The sequence below is a fragment of the Hylobates moloch genome, unplaced genomic scaffold, assembly GCF_009828535.3.
Source record: "Hylobates moloch isolate HMO894 unplaced genomic scaffold, HMol_V3 SCAFFOLD_12, whole genome shotgun sequence".
In the NCBI taxonomy this organism is placed as follows: Eukaryota; Metazoa; Chordata; class Mammalia; order Primates; family Hylobatidae; genus Hylobates; species Hylobates moloch.
The window spans coordinates 75,616,800-75,630,920 of record NW_026652287.1 but is presented as its reverse complement, the minus strand read 5'-3'; the positions used below and the strand labels follow the sequence as shown (position 1 = coordinate 75,630,920).

The window sequence follows — 14,121 nt, the reverse complement described above, 5'->3', positions numbered from 1 at the left end:
TATTTACCTCATGGAAATTGGCAAATGCTACAAATCAGGGTTTCCCTACCCTAAAAAGCCAGTTGTCAGCACATCACTGTATTCATTCATGTGGTTGGGTGAATCAGTAGTGTAATCCTCTATATTACTGAGTAGCATTTGTTTGTACAGGTACACTACAAATTGTCCATTGATATATCATGTAGATTGTGTTGATGTACATTTGTGTTGTTTCCAGTTTGGGGCTATTATGAATAAAGGCAATTATGAACATCCTTGTACTAGTGGACATATATTTTCATGTTGTTGCATGTAACATGTTAATTTTAATTGGTTTATGCTAGGCAGTTGTATGAATAGTCTCAATTTATTTTATTTGTTCTAATTATAAAAATGTTGAAGTTCTCAACTTTGGGCAATTATGAATGGTGTTACTATGATCATTGTTGTATATGAATCATATGAATCTCAATGCATATTTATGTACTTCTCTGCATCTATGAGTGAACTTGTTGGATCATAAGGAGATATATCTTTATCTTTAGTAGATAACACCAGAATATCTTCCAAATGTGCTTACTTATACTCCCACTCAGAATGCATGAGTATTCTCATTTTACCATATCCTTCTTTACTTCACTTCTTAATTTGAGCCATTGCATGTCTGTACAGTTGTTGATCAACAAAAGGGAATACCAGAAAGTGAATAACTGAGAAAACAGTACACAGATGGGCCACAGGCTCATTACATCCTAGGGAAGTACACAGAAACAGGAAGGGCCAGACATCAAGCTCTGGAATGGTTACCTTGACACTTGAAACTTTTAAGCTACATGATTGGTGTTTTAGTTATCTATTCCTGCCCAATAAATTACCGCAAAACTCAGTGGCCTAAGTAACCAACCATTTTAAGCTTTCTTATGACTCTTAAGGCTGACTAGACTCAGTTGGATGGTTATTCTACCAGGCTCACTATTATAATTTTAGATTAGACTTTTTTCTTTTGTAATTTTGTCAGTTATGCTTTATTTATTTTGAGGCAATGTTATTAGGTGCATAACAGTTTAGAATTGTTAAACATTCTTGGTCAGTTGTAGTTTTGAAACTGTTATTACTATGAAATGTGTCTTTTTATCTTTTATAATACATTTTGCCTTAAAAATTTATTTAATTAGTTACCTAAATTTGTTTCCTTTGGCGGATGTTCTTTGGTTAATATTTTTTCATTCTTTTGTTTTATTTTTTCTTGCCCCCTCCCCATTCTTTTATTTAATTTTTTCTATACTTTTGTTTAGATAACCTCATATGTATAGAATATAGTTGCATTTTTTAAGTCCCCTGTAACAATCCATCTTTTAATTTGAACTTTAGTATTTATATTTAATATCTGCTTGGATTTAAATCTACCATCTTATTATGGGCTTTTAGTTGTCCTGACTATTGTTTATTTCTTGTCCTCTCCTTTTGGATTAATACTTTTTATTTTTTCATTTTCCTCATCCATTAGTTTAGTATTTATATACTCTCATAGCGTCAACCTAGGGATTAGAAATGTATCCTTGACATATCAAAGTCTAATACTAATTGTTACTTTTAACCTATTCCCAGAAAATTTAATAATCTTAGAGCATTTTAATGCCACTTACCACACCCCAAGCTTAACTGCTACTTCTGTTATTACTTTATATGATTAATATTTGAATGCATTTACTCACGAATTCACTACTTTATTTGCTATTTCTTCTTATTCCTCTCTTCCTCCTCCCCCTCCTACTCCTCCTCCTCCTCCTCTTCTTCATCTTCATCTTTTGCCTTTCATCTGGTTTCCTTTCCTTCCCCCTAAAAATGCCTTTGGATATTTCCTTTCCAGCAGTATTAACCTACTGATAATTAATTCTCTCACTCACTATTTACCCCCAAATGTTTTTATTTTACTTTATTAGAATTATAAATTGGCACTTATTTTCTATATTAGTCTGATCACGCTGCCGTAACAAAATTCCACAGACTGGATGACTTAAACAATAGAAAATTATTTTCTCATTCTTCTGAAGCCTGAGAAGTCCAAGATCAAGTTGCTGGCCAATTCAGTTTCTGCTGAGATCTCCCTTACTGGCTTACAGATAGCTGCCTTCTCACTGTGACCCCACATGACAGAGAGAGAGAGAGCTCCCGTATCTTTTCCTTTTCCTTTTCTTACAAGGGCACCAGCCCTATTGGATTGGGGCCCAAGCTTATGATCTCATTTAACCATATTACCTTCTTACAGGCCTTATGTGCAAATACAGTCACACTGGAGGTTAAGGCTTCAACATATGAATTTCAGGGGGATACAAACATTCAGTGACAACATTTTCTTTTAGCACTTTAAATATTCATTGTCTCTGGCTTTTATTTAACCTGCTTGGGTTTGCAGGGTTTGTCAAATCTATGTCTAGAACTTTCAGTTTTGGAATATTCTTAGCCATTATTCAAATATTACTTCTGCCGCAGCATATACTCCCTGCTTTCTTTCTGGGACTATAATTTACACATAGTTTAGAGCTTCTCATTCTGTTCTCTACATCTCTTATCCTTGCTTCTGTATTTTTTTCTTTTTCTCTCTTTGTACTATATTCTAGATTGTTTCTTTTGATTTACGTGTCACTTAATGAATTCTCTCTTCAGTTGCATCTAAGTTAGTATTAAATTCATTTAGTTCCTAATTTGTTAGCTGTATTTTTTATTTCTAGAAATTCCGTGTGTTCTTAAGAATCTACTATGTCTTTTTAAAATTGTTTTCAGCTCTGTCGTAATTGAAATTCTTAATTATACCTTTATAACCTTAATCATGGTCAGCATAGTTAAAGTCCGTGTTTGATAACATCAGCATCTATGGGCCCTACAGGCCTTTTAATTATCCCGTTGTTTCTGTTGCTTCTCATTTATTTTATTTTGTCCTTTTACATGCATGGATGTTTTTTTATTGTGAGGCAGACATTATACTTAAAAATTGCTTGTAGAAATTGAGGCCTAGTATAATATCTTTCTCTAGAGATTGTTTACTTTTGTTTCAACAGTTGCCTCTGTACACTAGTAATCTGATCACCTCAATTTAATTTCTGGGACTGAGAGAAACTGTACCTGTCAAGCTCTAAAGATAGTATATGCGATGAAAGAAGAAGAAAGCTTAGCTGTAGTTCCAGTGATGAACAACTTCTAGTTAACGTTTACTCCTTGGATATAACCCTTCAGTGTCCTAACCCAAAGCGCATGAGATTTATCAGCACCTCTGTATTCTCAAGCAGGTCCTGGCCTCCAGCTTCTGTCTGCTTATTCCTGGGATGTTGTTAAGAGCACCACTCAGCCCCTCAGCCCCTTAGCAGCCTCTTCCAGTATTAGCCAGTGCCCCAGGAAAGAGTAAGCCTAAATTCTGACCTTGCCTCTATTGATTTCCCTCTTCTTCTGGATCATGGCCTGGTAATTACTCACTATTTTGCTGAGCCTCCAATGCCTTTAGAGCAGATTCTTATTTATATTATGTATAGGATTATATGAATTAAAGACTTTATAATTACTGTAATTGAAAGTCCAGAGTTCTTTTAGCTTCCAACTGTGTATTACATGGTTGAAAAGGAAATACATGTCATTGAAAAGCTCATAAGACGTTTAGGGATACAAAACACGTGATATAGATTTAAGAGAAGAGTACATATATATGATCTCTAAAGCTAAAGAGGAAAGAAGTAGGGGTGGGCTGAATGACCTGGTTTATCTATGTGACCATGGTCTTCTGTCATCCCATGTACAGTACTTGTCTGGGTTCATTCACTGGCCATAGCTTTAGCTCCCTGTTTCTAAATATGCAGTCTAACCACTTTATCTCTTTTGAGCTTGACAGGTACAAGCCTAGCTGCCTATTTAGATATTACCGCTAGGTTTTTACGGGTTCTTCAAGTGCAATATGTTTAAAACTATGCACATTCTAGATTTTTCCTCCATTTAATGGTTTGTATTGTTTATTTTATCTGTATAGCTCTACTCGTGCTGCCCTATTAAAGTTAATTAGTTTTAATTATTTGCAAATTTTCTAAGCCATTTTTAAATGATTATATCCTCAAAGTGCTGAACGTTTATGTAAACTAGTTTACCTGAAGACCGGGTAAGAAATGTTTAATGATACTAAGGCACACTCCTTTTTAAACTATTCTGTGGGCTTCAATCTTGTTCAACTGTGTATGTCTGTTTTACACATAATTGTGGTAGAAATTTAATAATTTTATTATTTCATTGGGGGTTATAATTTATTAAAATATTCTTATTGCGAATTCTGGAAATAATTTTAATAATAAATGACTACTTTTCTATCTTTTTGAAATACCCATTTGATGAACTATATGCAATTATGAAATGCTAAGTAGTTGAAAAAATTTTAACAACGTGGCTAAATATCCTTGATTATAATGCTAAGTGAAAAAGGATAAAAATTTGTGTCTACTATAATTAGAGTGTTCTGTGTCTATGTGTGTGATTGTGTGTGTGTATGTTAATGGAAGAAAAGATGAAAAGAAATGTATCCAATTTTTATGACCGATTTTTTTCTGGGTGGTGAGACTTTGGAGATTTATTGTCGTGTTTTCCAAATTTCTAAAACTGAACATATCTTAATTAACTTAAAAAGTATAATAATAATAATACAAGTCTATTGTAAAAAAGTGTGTAAGTGCATAATGTAAAAGGTGATAGTCCCTCATTCCCTTCCCTTTTTTATTCAGTCTTATTATCTTGAGATAATCACTATTATAAAAGTTGGGCATCTATTTCCAGGCCTTTATTTCTATCCACGTGTATGTGTGCGTGTGTGTGTGTGTGTGTGTGTGTGTGTGTGTGTGTGTGTGTAGGTAGGTATATGTATGTTTTTCTGGCAGAACTAGTGTTTAATTCTTAAATTTACTTGAAAATGAGGATACATGCCTCTCTTTTGAATTCAGAGATTAATTGGGAATACTGTAAAATGCTTGGCACAATTATTTCACTTGGACCAAAAAATAAAGAAAGAAAAAGCTGAGGGGTGAGCCTGAAGAGCAGATAATTCTATAATGAATTTTATTGATTATTCACCAATGGATTCCAGGGTACAATCTGCACACTGGATGTAGAGCAAAATGGATTTAAACTACAGGCTGAAACCCATAATTAGATGAACTGATAAGTTCATGAAAATTAGCATTACAAATAAAATAGATAATAGCAGAATATATCACATGTATTGGGATAATTATTGTGGGATATTTATTGGGATATTTATAAATATTGGGATATTATAAATATTGGGATATTTATTCAGTTATATTTATACATGTGTATGTTTTTATTAGATCATGATGTAAAATGTGCATCATGTGCTGACTGTGAAAATCAATTATTGTTCATGGAGTATGTGTGTGAATCCACATGTGCATGTACATACGTGGGTGTATAAAACCCATTGGAGTTCAATGGTAATACACTAGATGATGCAGAAAAATAAGTAGGGACTTGGAGTGTGAATTAAGTCTACAGAAGACAGGACTTGAGAATAGAATAAAATGAAGACTGAAGCACATAGATTGTATGTGAATTACACTTTATTGCATTTACCTTAAAGGAGATAGCGTTCAACAAAAATTACAAGGTAGCATTAATTAGCAGATGCTCCATGACAACAGCTTCTCAAGTTTCCTCTGGTTCCCTCAAAGAAGACATGCTTGATCTTTGGCTAATGTCCTCAGCCTCATGAGGACCTGCAATGCTGCAGGAAGTACCAATCATGATCTTGAACTTTTTGGACCTCAATCATGCCACCCTAAAATTTCAGAATAATTACTGAAATGATTGCAAAAACTTGCTTGGCAAACCTTGTCACCTAAATCTAACATTCAAATTTTGCTTTCAGTTTCTTGCTCCATCACTGGTGCCACATTGTGTCATTAGCCTCAAGTTATATAGTTGTAAATAGGCAATAAGCACATTCTTACTACACTATTTTTAATCTGTGTGGTGAAAGGTCTGAAAGCATGGTAAACATGGCTATGCCACACCTCAGAGGCTAAGCCCCACCTTGGACCGAAGTCTTCCACTCATTCTCCTCGTATTCTAGTCAGCATAGCTCAAAGTTTAGAAATGTACTGCTGAGGATGTGTTCTATGGATTATCTAGTAGGAGAGGGAGATGTATTCCAACACTCCTGTCTGGGAAAGAAATGGAGTTTCCTGAGAATGATGAGGAATTATATATGTGGAGGAACAGAGGAATGACAGAACTGGCGCTGTATTCAAAGTTTCATAGACCCATATTCCTTTTCCTAAATGTATTCACTGGGCCCTCTATTTTGTTAGGCTAACTTCTGCAGTGTTAGATCTGCAATCCCTCGCTCTTCCTTCTACTTTCTCCTTGCTCATAATTTTTCTTTGTTCCCTCTCACCTTCATTCAATTCCAAACACACATCAATAAGGAAGGCTTTGTAAAGCAGGAGTCACTGAGGTTAGTGCAGCTCGTCGACTACGTTATTGCATGTTCAGCTATGTAAAAACATGCTTGGATAGCTTGGGTGGGGGTGAGGGGCGGTGCGGTGTTCCAACAGAGTTTTATTTTCATAAAGGGTCAAGGAACCACTGCTGAAAAGTAGTTATCCTAACAGAGAAGATTGTTGGGGATCTGAAGTCTGGCCAAAGAACATGGAACTGTGTCAAGTGTGGAGGCCATCTTTAGTTCAGCAGAAGTCTTGTCACTTAGCCATCCTTTAGCCTTTGGCCACACACAATGTATATGAAACACTGGCAAATCTTTTTTTGCAGGACTCCTATCTATAAAAACAATTCTTTAAAAAATGTATTGGAAAATGTATGGGCTCATGTGAGGTGTAGTGATTTATCTTGATTGGTGAAGATCTAGAGAAGCACTTAGGTGTTTGCATATTGTCCAGTCACTGCACAAGAAGATTCCTTGCAGTGTTAAGGCATTGTCTCTTCCTGTTCAAATCCAGGAACTCTCTCTTTATATTCTTTATAGTCCACTTCTTGTCAATTTTATATCTCCCACTGTGAGAAAAAGGTAGCAGTGCTGTGATGACTCACTCGGCCATGACTCTTCAGCACTCAATTGTATAGAAACAGTATAGATCTTGTTTCTGCAATTCTCTAATACAACTTATTTGATGTTGATTACCTCATTAGTCATGACAGTGTATCATCTTTCTTGCTGCCCTTGAAGAGTGGTGTCCAGTGAATCTTTCAAAGAATGATACTGAGCTTCATTGTTGATGAACAAAAGTGCAAATCTCACCTAGAGCATGCAGGAACATGTGAGCAATAATTCATTTACTCATCATGTTATATTTATCATTCAGAAAACAGATCTTCAAACCATGTCTTCTCTTGACCTTTGTAGACTATAATCACTACACTCCTAGAATTTGATCTCTTTCAGTATTGACTGCATCCATGCCTTCCACACACTTGCGCCAGTCGGGAGGATGGAGATGTCTTCTGGGCAGAGGGAGAAGAGCTAAGTACCATTCAGAGGTCTGTCCCTCTTAAGATATATTCTCTCTGTCAACCTAGGTGAGTATTTTAAGTCTCCAGCGTGATATCACTAAATGCAGAGTTAGGAAGAAATACGTGCAATCTTGCAAGTTAGTATAAGCAGATTCAGTACACCACTGACTATTTGTGTTACCTAAAAATTACCTGAAAAATGCCGTGGCCTGCCCAAGTTTTTATCCAGGAGACAGGGGAAGGACAATCCCCCAAATATTGAATAAATATAAAGAGGGAGGAAGAACAAAACAAAATGGCTTTCTAATTTCTTACAGACCATAGTTGTTCAACATAATAGTTACACATTTGAAAACAGAAGATTGTTTTATTGGAGTGCCTTAAGATGTTTTGAACGTATGGATTTTACAGCAGGGCAGTTCAAGAGGCATGAGGAATATTTCTTTTTTTTTTTTGAGATGGAGTCTCGCTCTGTCGCCCAGGCTGGAGTGCAGTGGCGCGATCTCGGCTCACTGCAAGCTCCGCCTCCCGGGTTCGCGCCATTCTCCTGTCTCAGCCTCTCCGAGTAGCTGGGACTACAGGCGCCCGCCACCACGCCCGGCTAATTTTTTGTATTTTTAGTAGAGACGGGGTTTCACCGTGGTCTCGATCTCCTGACCTTGTGATCCGCCCGCCTCGGCCTCCCAAAGTGCTGGGATTACAAGCGTGAGCCACCGCGCCCGGCCATATTTCTTTTCTCTATCTGTTGGAGCACTGGAGTGTGACCTGAAGCAGCCTAATCCTGACTTGAAGAAATGGAGAGGACATCACTTACTGGAATTGTTCATGGAATTGGTTTGGCTAATTCTCATTGATTCTGCCATTTCTCCAGAAGCCATTACTACAGCTGTTGAAACGGGTAGAGAAAAATGACGGGTGCTAAGTGGTATCTAGGAGGTTAATAATGAGCATATTTAAAATTATCTCTAGGACTTCTGGAATTTTCTAGGAGGAATCTTAAGAAATGCTCTAGATTTTGTAACAGCTAATAAAAGAGATACTATAATGCTGATGGTGACAGTGGTGACCCTGATCTACCCCGGAAAACTTGGCTTTTATTGTTTATTCTGTTGTGTGTCATTGTTAATTCCTACTTTGTATTCTTTATTTTAAAAATTGTTTTTATTTTAGCTACACAATTAGTTACACTTTTTTTATTCTTGGGACCTATAACATTCAATGAACGTCTTAGAAAGGTGATGGTAATGTCTAGACCAAACAAAAGAAGAATAGGAATCTGTTCAGGTAAGTAAAAAAGATAGTCTGTCCTCTTTTAAGAGTTTTTGTGCTCAGAGGTGAAGTTTTCCCTTCACATACCTAATAAAAACTATAATTTGCATTATAAATTCCCTGCTACTTAGGTTCCTAAGGGGTGGACCATCTTGACCTTTTAATTATTAATGCTTTTCCTCAAATTACAATTATATTCTGAATCCCCGTCCTGCTAACTGGCCATTTTCTAATAGAGTTTTCATTTTTCCATATTTCATTAATTGCAACTTGTGTATCATACGATGATAGAATCTTCAGAACAGCACCTTGTTAACTGGAAAGGTTATGAAATGCTAATGAGCTCTTTTAAATGGCTAACTCCTTAGAAGACTTTCCAGATTCTTTCTTTTCTTTAATATTTCTTATATTTTTAGACATTCTTCCTTGTAAAGTATTCTTCGAGGTTATTTTAAATATTCTTGAAAAGAAATTAACATATTTGATGGCCTTGTGTATGTTGAACCTGCTCACATAATTACTGTGTTTATTTCTTTCAACAAGCCCTGTGAGTGAGGCATTCCTACTCCTGCAGTAAAGGGAAGCAAGGATAAAAAAACGATGTTATTGGCTCAAGGTCAATGGTGGAGCAAGGATTTAAGTTCAAGTTTTCCATCTTCAAATCTTGTGTTCTTTCTTTTGTAGAACTCAAAGGGCTATGTAAAAAGTTTACTGTGGAAAAAAAAATTGAAAAAACCTGCCACTAAGTAGCGATGGAAGGACTTTTCCCGCTAAGGTGCCATTATTATCTGTCTTCATCATTATTGTCTTATTTCACTTCTCTTCATTACTCTACTTACTTCTTGCCTTTATTCCTTTAATCAGACTGAACATTGTTTATTTTCTTCTTTTTCTGATTTGTCAACTAATATGCTGAAATTACGTAAGAATCATTCAATTATCCACATAAAATGATCTATAATGGTCCAATTTACCAGTTCCCTTTCTATCTTCACTGGGTTTTACACAATTTGAATTTAAGCATAATGGAAACACCACTTGTGAATGGCTTTTGTGTCATGTTTAATTTTTCCAATGAATTGCTCAAGATGCCCCTTCTACTGTTCAGCAGAATATTCTGTAGCTTTTTATTAAAACTCCATTGCACTCCTCCCCCAAATTGCCCAAGGATTCTGAGGTTTACTGAATTCTTAAAGGTTAGACCCGTTTACAAATGGAAGGTGAAATGAGAACTGAAGTCTAACCTGGCTACTAGAGGCCATTGCATCTGCCTCTGTCCCAGTATTGTTGTTTTAGGCTGTTTCCACAAATCAGATGGCACTACTTCTCCAGATTCTGAATGTTCTACATCTAGGCACAAGATTACAGTTCTTTCATTGTACCATCTCAGGCTCAGTCATTGTTACTTAAGCAGGCCACCTTGTTGCGGGACTGGTGGGGATGAGCTTGCAGACTCAGTTGTCAGTGTGAGAACTTTCCCTTTCCTATGACCTTCCAGATGAGGAACTGCTCAGATCACCAGCTGCTTCAGGTTACCAGCCCACACCTGTCTGTCTTACCTCTGACAACCTTGATAAGTTTTCCTGCCCCTGGGACTGATTATTAGAGTTTCTATAAATAGGCATGGTACAACAGCTCAGAATATTGACAATAACAATTATTTTTCAAGATTTTTATTAAAGGTGCTAATTATTTCACATTACTTGTTATAGTTTTAGGAAGTAGTTACTAAAATTATGTTTTTAATTTCCTGGTCATCTGTCATTGAGCAAGTAGTTATAATTTAAAGGCATGAAAGTTTCTTCTAGCTTAGGTGTCATACCTTGGTCATACCTTTTAGCGTATTTAGGTTTATGATCTTCGTGTGTGAAATTAAGGAATTGGATTAAAATAGCACAATCTGATTTAGGTTCCTTTTCTGGCATATATCCCTTCTACAGTAAAAATCATCTCATCATCTTATATGTTGCATAATAAATAATTTAAAATTTATATAAAGGCCAATATGTTATTACAGATCATATTCTTAGTAGTATTACCAAAAGTCCCATTTCCTTAGGATAGGCCTGGATTTTATATATTCTCCTGGGATGATGATTATTAGTAGTCCTTTCCATTCTCAAAACTGTTCTGGTTTGGATGATAAATTATATGGTTATCTTAATTGATTGTTTAAATATAATCTTAATAATTATTATATAAAATACATTTTAACTTTTTCCCACTTAACCAGTAACATTTGCTATCAATTTTTTAAAATTTTATTTAAAAAATTTTTTAATTTTAAAAAATTGAAAGATCTGAAATGTAAAATGATATCTATAATATTTAGTTGGGGACTAAATGTATATTAAAATATAAATGTAACTACTTGTGGCAACATCAAAAAAACTGCTTATTTTATGTTTGGATTTCTTGCATTTTACTTTTAAAAACGCAAGTGTTTTATTGAAGTAATTTTTATATTTTTGTTCCTAAAATATGGGTTCAGAGAAAAGATTTAAGTTGTCATTTTCCTAGCCTATGCTCAAATAAAACATTTTGTTATGGATAATATTTAATCCCATTAGACAAAACACCCAAATTCCATATTATCGGCAAAATAGTTTCCCTTTTAACACTCTAAAAGTAGAACTAGAGAGAGCGTGATGTGCTATATAAATATTTTGATTAGTTCGATGCAACTGGTAGGTTTGGTTAAAGAAACTCTTAAGGGAATTTACAGAATTATCTCTTTTATGTTTCGTATAAATGTGTATTTCAACATCAGTGGTCTTTTGCTTCCTGTCTTTAACCAATGATCCACCACAGATATAAATTAAATAATGAATAAGAACAAAAACAATTTAAAACTGCGTAATGGTCCAAACCACCACGGATGGTGTTCTGACGATGATACACGGGGTGAGGTCTGACTCATGAGCCACTGTCCGTGATGACTTGACATTCTCAAAAGGAAATCCCGAATGTTCTCACTGCATGCTGCTGCAGGCCCTCATAGCAGGGCATCCACACCACTGGCTCAGGTGCTGGTTGCTCCAGAATCTCTCTTCAGCTGGCCTTTTGCTACTGAACTGTCTGTGAGAACATCACTGCAGGCACAGTTTTCTCCAACCACAATTGCTGCTGCCAAAGCCACCTCGGGCTTGGGAAAGGGTAAACAACTCCACTAGACATGTGCACTCCAGCAGTGGGCGTCTCCTTTTTCTTTAATTTCTCTTAGTAAAGGAGAGGCCAGGAACTACATTTCATCATTTTAAGATTTTTAGGATTTGGAGCATTTTAAAACAGATTGTTTGAGGATAATAGAAGGGAAGTACAACTTATACAAAACATCTGAAAATTGCCGCCTCTGTTCCAAATCCTTTGGGGATTCCTCATCAGGCAGGTCCTTGCTTTATTCTTGGTTATAGGGGCAGCTCACCCCACGCCCAGTCACTAGCACTGGCTGTTACAGTATTGAGGCTTCAGTGCTCATTAAGATGAGTCCCTCACCTAGAAAACGGAGAGGTTCTCTTTGTCCTCGGGAACTGAGATATATTTCCCAAGCCCTCCTTTCTTGTCTCAGGATTTACTTCCTTGTGGAATATTGATAACAGGAACATCAATTTTATTTTAGGGAAACTTTAGTTCCACCCATTGCAGTATATAAAGATCCTGTGGCTGTACGATGTACATTGGTTTCCCATTGTCAGAGTAGTGTGGTTTTAAACAACACCACTTTTGAGATGCTAAAATTCAGTCCCGATGGGACTTGTTCAAATTCAGTTCAGTTTCTGGTCATCAAAAAATCAATCTGTTTTAAGATCTAGTCTTACCCATGAAAACTTTAATAATGGTAGATATCTAGAACATGAGTTAATTACCTCCCAAATCTTTCAGTTTTTTCATTGTAATATTGCCAAAAACCATTCTGGCTATATTTTTAAAAGAAGCCATTTGCATGTCCTTTTGTGGTAGAATATAAATTTGGTTAAAATTGGATGACATTTACTTTACTTATCTTCATAGTATGATGAATTTTTCATGTGTGGAATGTGTGGGCTGATAATTTTTTAGGAAACAACACTCCACTAGAGAGCGTACAATCTTAGAATTCATCTACTTCATTCTCCTCCTGGTACTCTACTTTCTTCTATAACATCCCAGCGAAGCTGAGGTCTGAGCTATGCTGCTCAGGGCTGTCCCATATGAATACAGATGCAGAGACCCTGTAAGGGTAACAGAGGAAACTGTGAACCCAGGGGAAGAAGATAAAATTGTGGACATATGTGCAAGGAGCAATTTTAAGTACATTGCACTAACCAACGCATGATCTGTAACTCCTTTGTTAAGGAAAAGAATGTATATCTGTGTCGAACTTCCATTTCAGAAAGCAGAGGTCAAAATAATGAGTCCCGGAGGATTCAAACTTGTGTTAAGAAAATGTGTCCCAGTGTGCAATGGCTGCAAATAGCAGCTTCCTTGGTAGTGTATGCAGCCTGTTTGTTGTATGGGTTGCTCTAAAGGACCTTAGAGACAGTCCTTTCAGATGGATGTTCATGTTTCTGACCTTGCACTACCCCAATGTAGGCTCCAAACAGGCAGCGAGGTGCCTTTGGAAAGCCCCAGGGCACTGTGGCCAGGGTTCACATTGGCCAAGTTATCATGTCCATCCGCACCAAGCTGCAGAACAAGGAGCATGTGATTGAGGCCCTGTGAAGGGCCAAGTTCAAGTTTCCTGGCCACCAGAAGATCCACATCTCAAAGAAGTGGGGCTTCACCAAGTTCAATGCCAATGAATTTGAAGACATGGTGGCTGAGAAGCAGCTCATCCCAGATGGCTGTGGTGTCAAGTACCTTCCCAGTCGTGGCCCTCTGGGCAAGTGGCGGGCCCTGCACTCATGAGGGCTTTCACTGTGCTTCCTCCTCTTAATACTCACCAACAAATTCTACTTCCTGCCCACCTAAAAAAAAAAAAAAAAGAAAAAGAATGCTTTAACTTCAATTACCCGTCTCTCTTATGTACGTTTAGTCTGTTATTTTAGTTTTATCCTGATTCCCTCACATAAACATTATTAGTATATTAAAAAAAAAAAAAAGAAAAGAAAATGTGTAGAGTCGGGCATGGTGGCTCACGCCTGTAATCCCAGCACTTTGGGAGGCTGAGGTGGGCGGATCACAAGGTCAAAAGATAGAGACCATCCTGGCCAGTATGGTGAAACCCCATCTCTACTAAAAATACAAAAATTAGCTGGACGTGGTGGTGCATGCCTGTAATCCCAGCTACTCAGGAGGCTGAGGCAGGAGAATTGATTGAACCTGGGAGGCGGAGATGCAGTGAGCCCAGATCATGCCACTACACTCCAGCCTGGGCGA

General features: G+C 36.7%; 1 pseudogene; it reads left to right on the top strand.

The window, feature by feature from the left end:
- Positions 1-13,175: 13,175 nt before the first annotated feature.
- LOC116479776 (small nucleolar RNA SNORA70) lies at positions 13,176-13,287 on the top strand (annotated as a pseudogene).
- Positions 13,288-14,121: the final 834 nt, after the last annotated feature.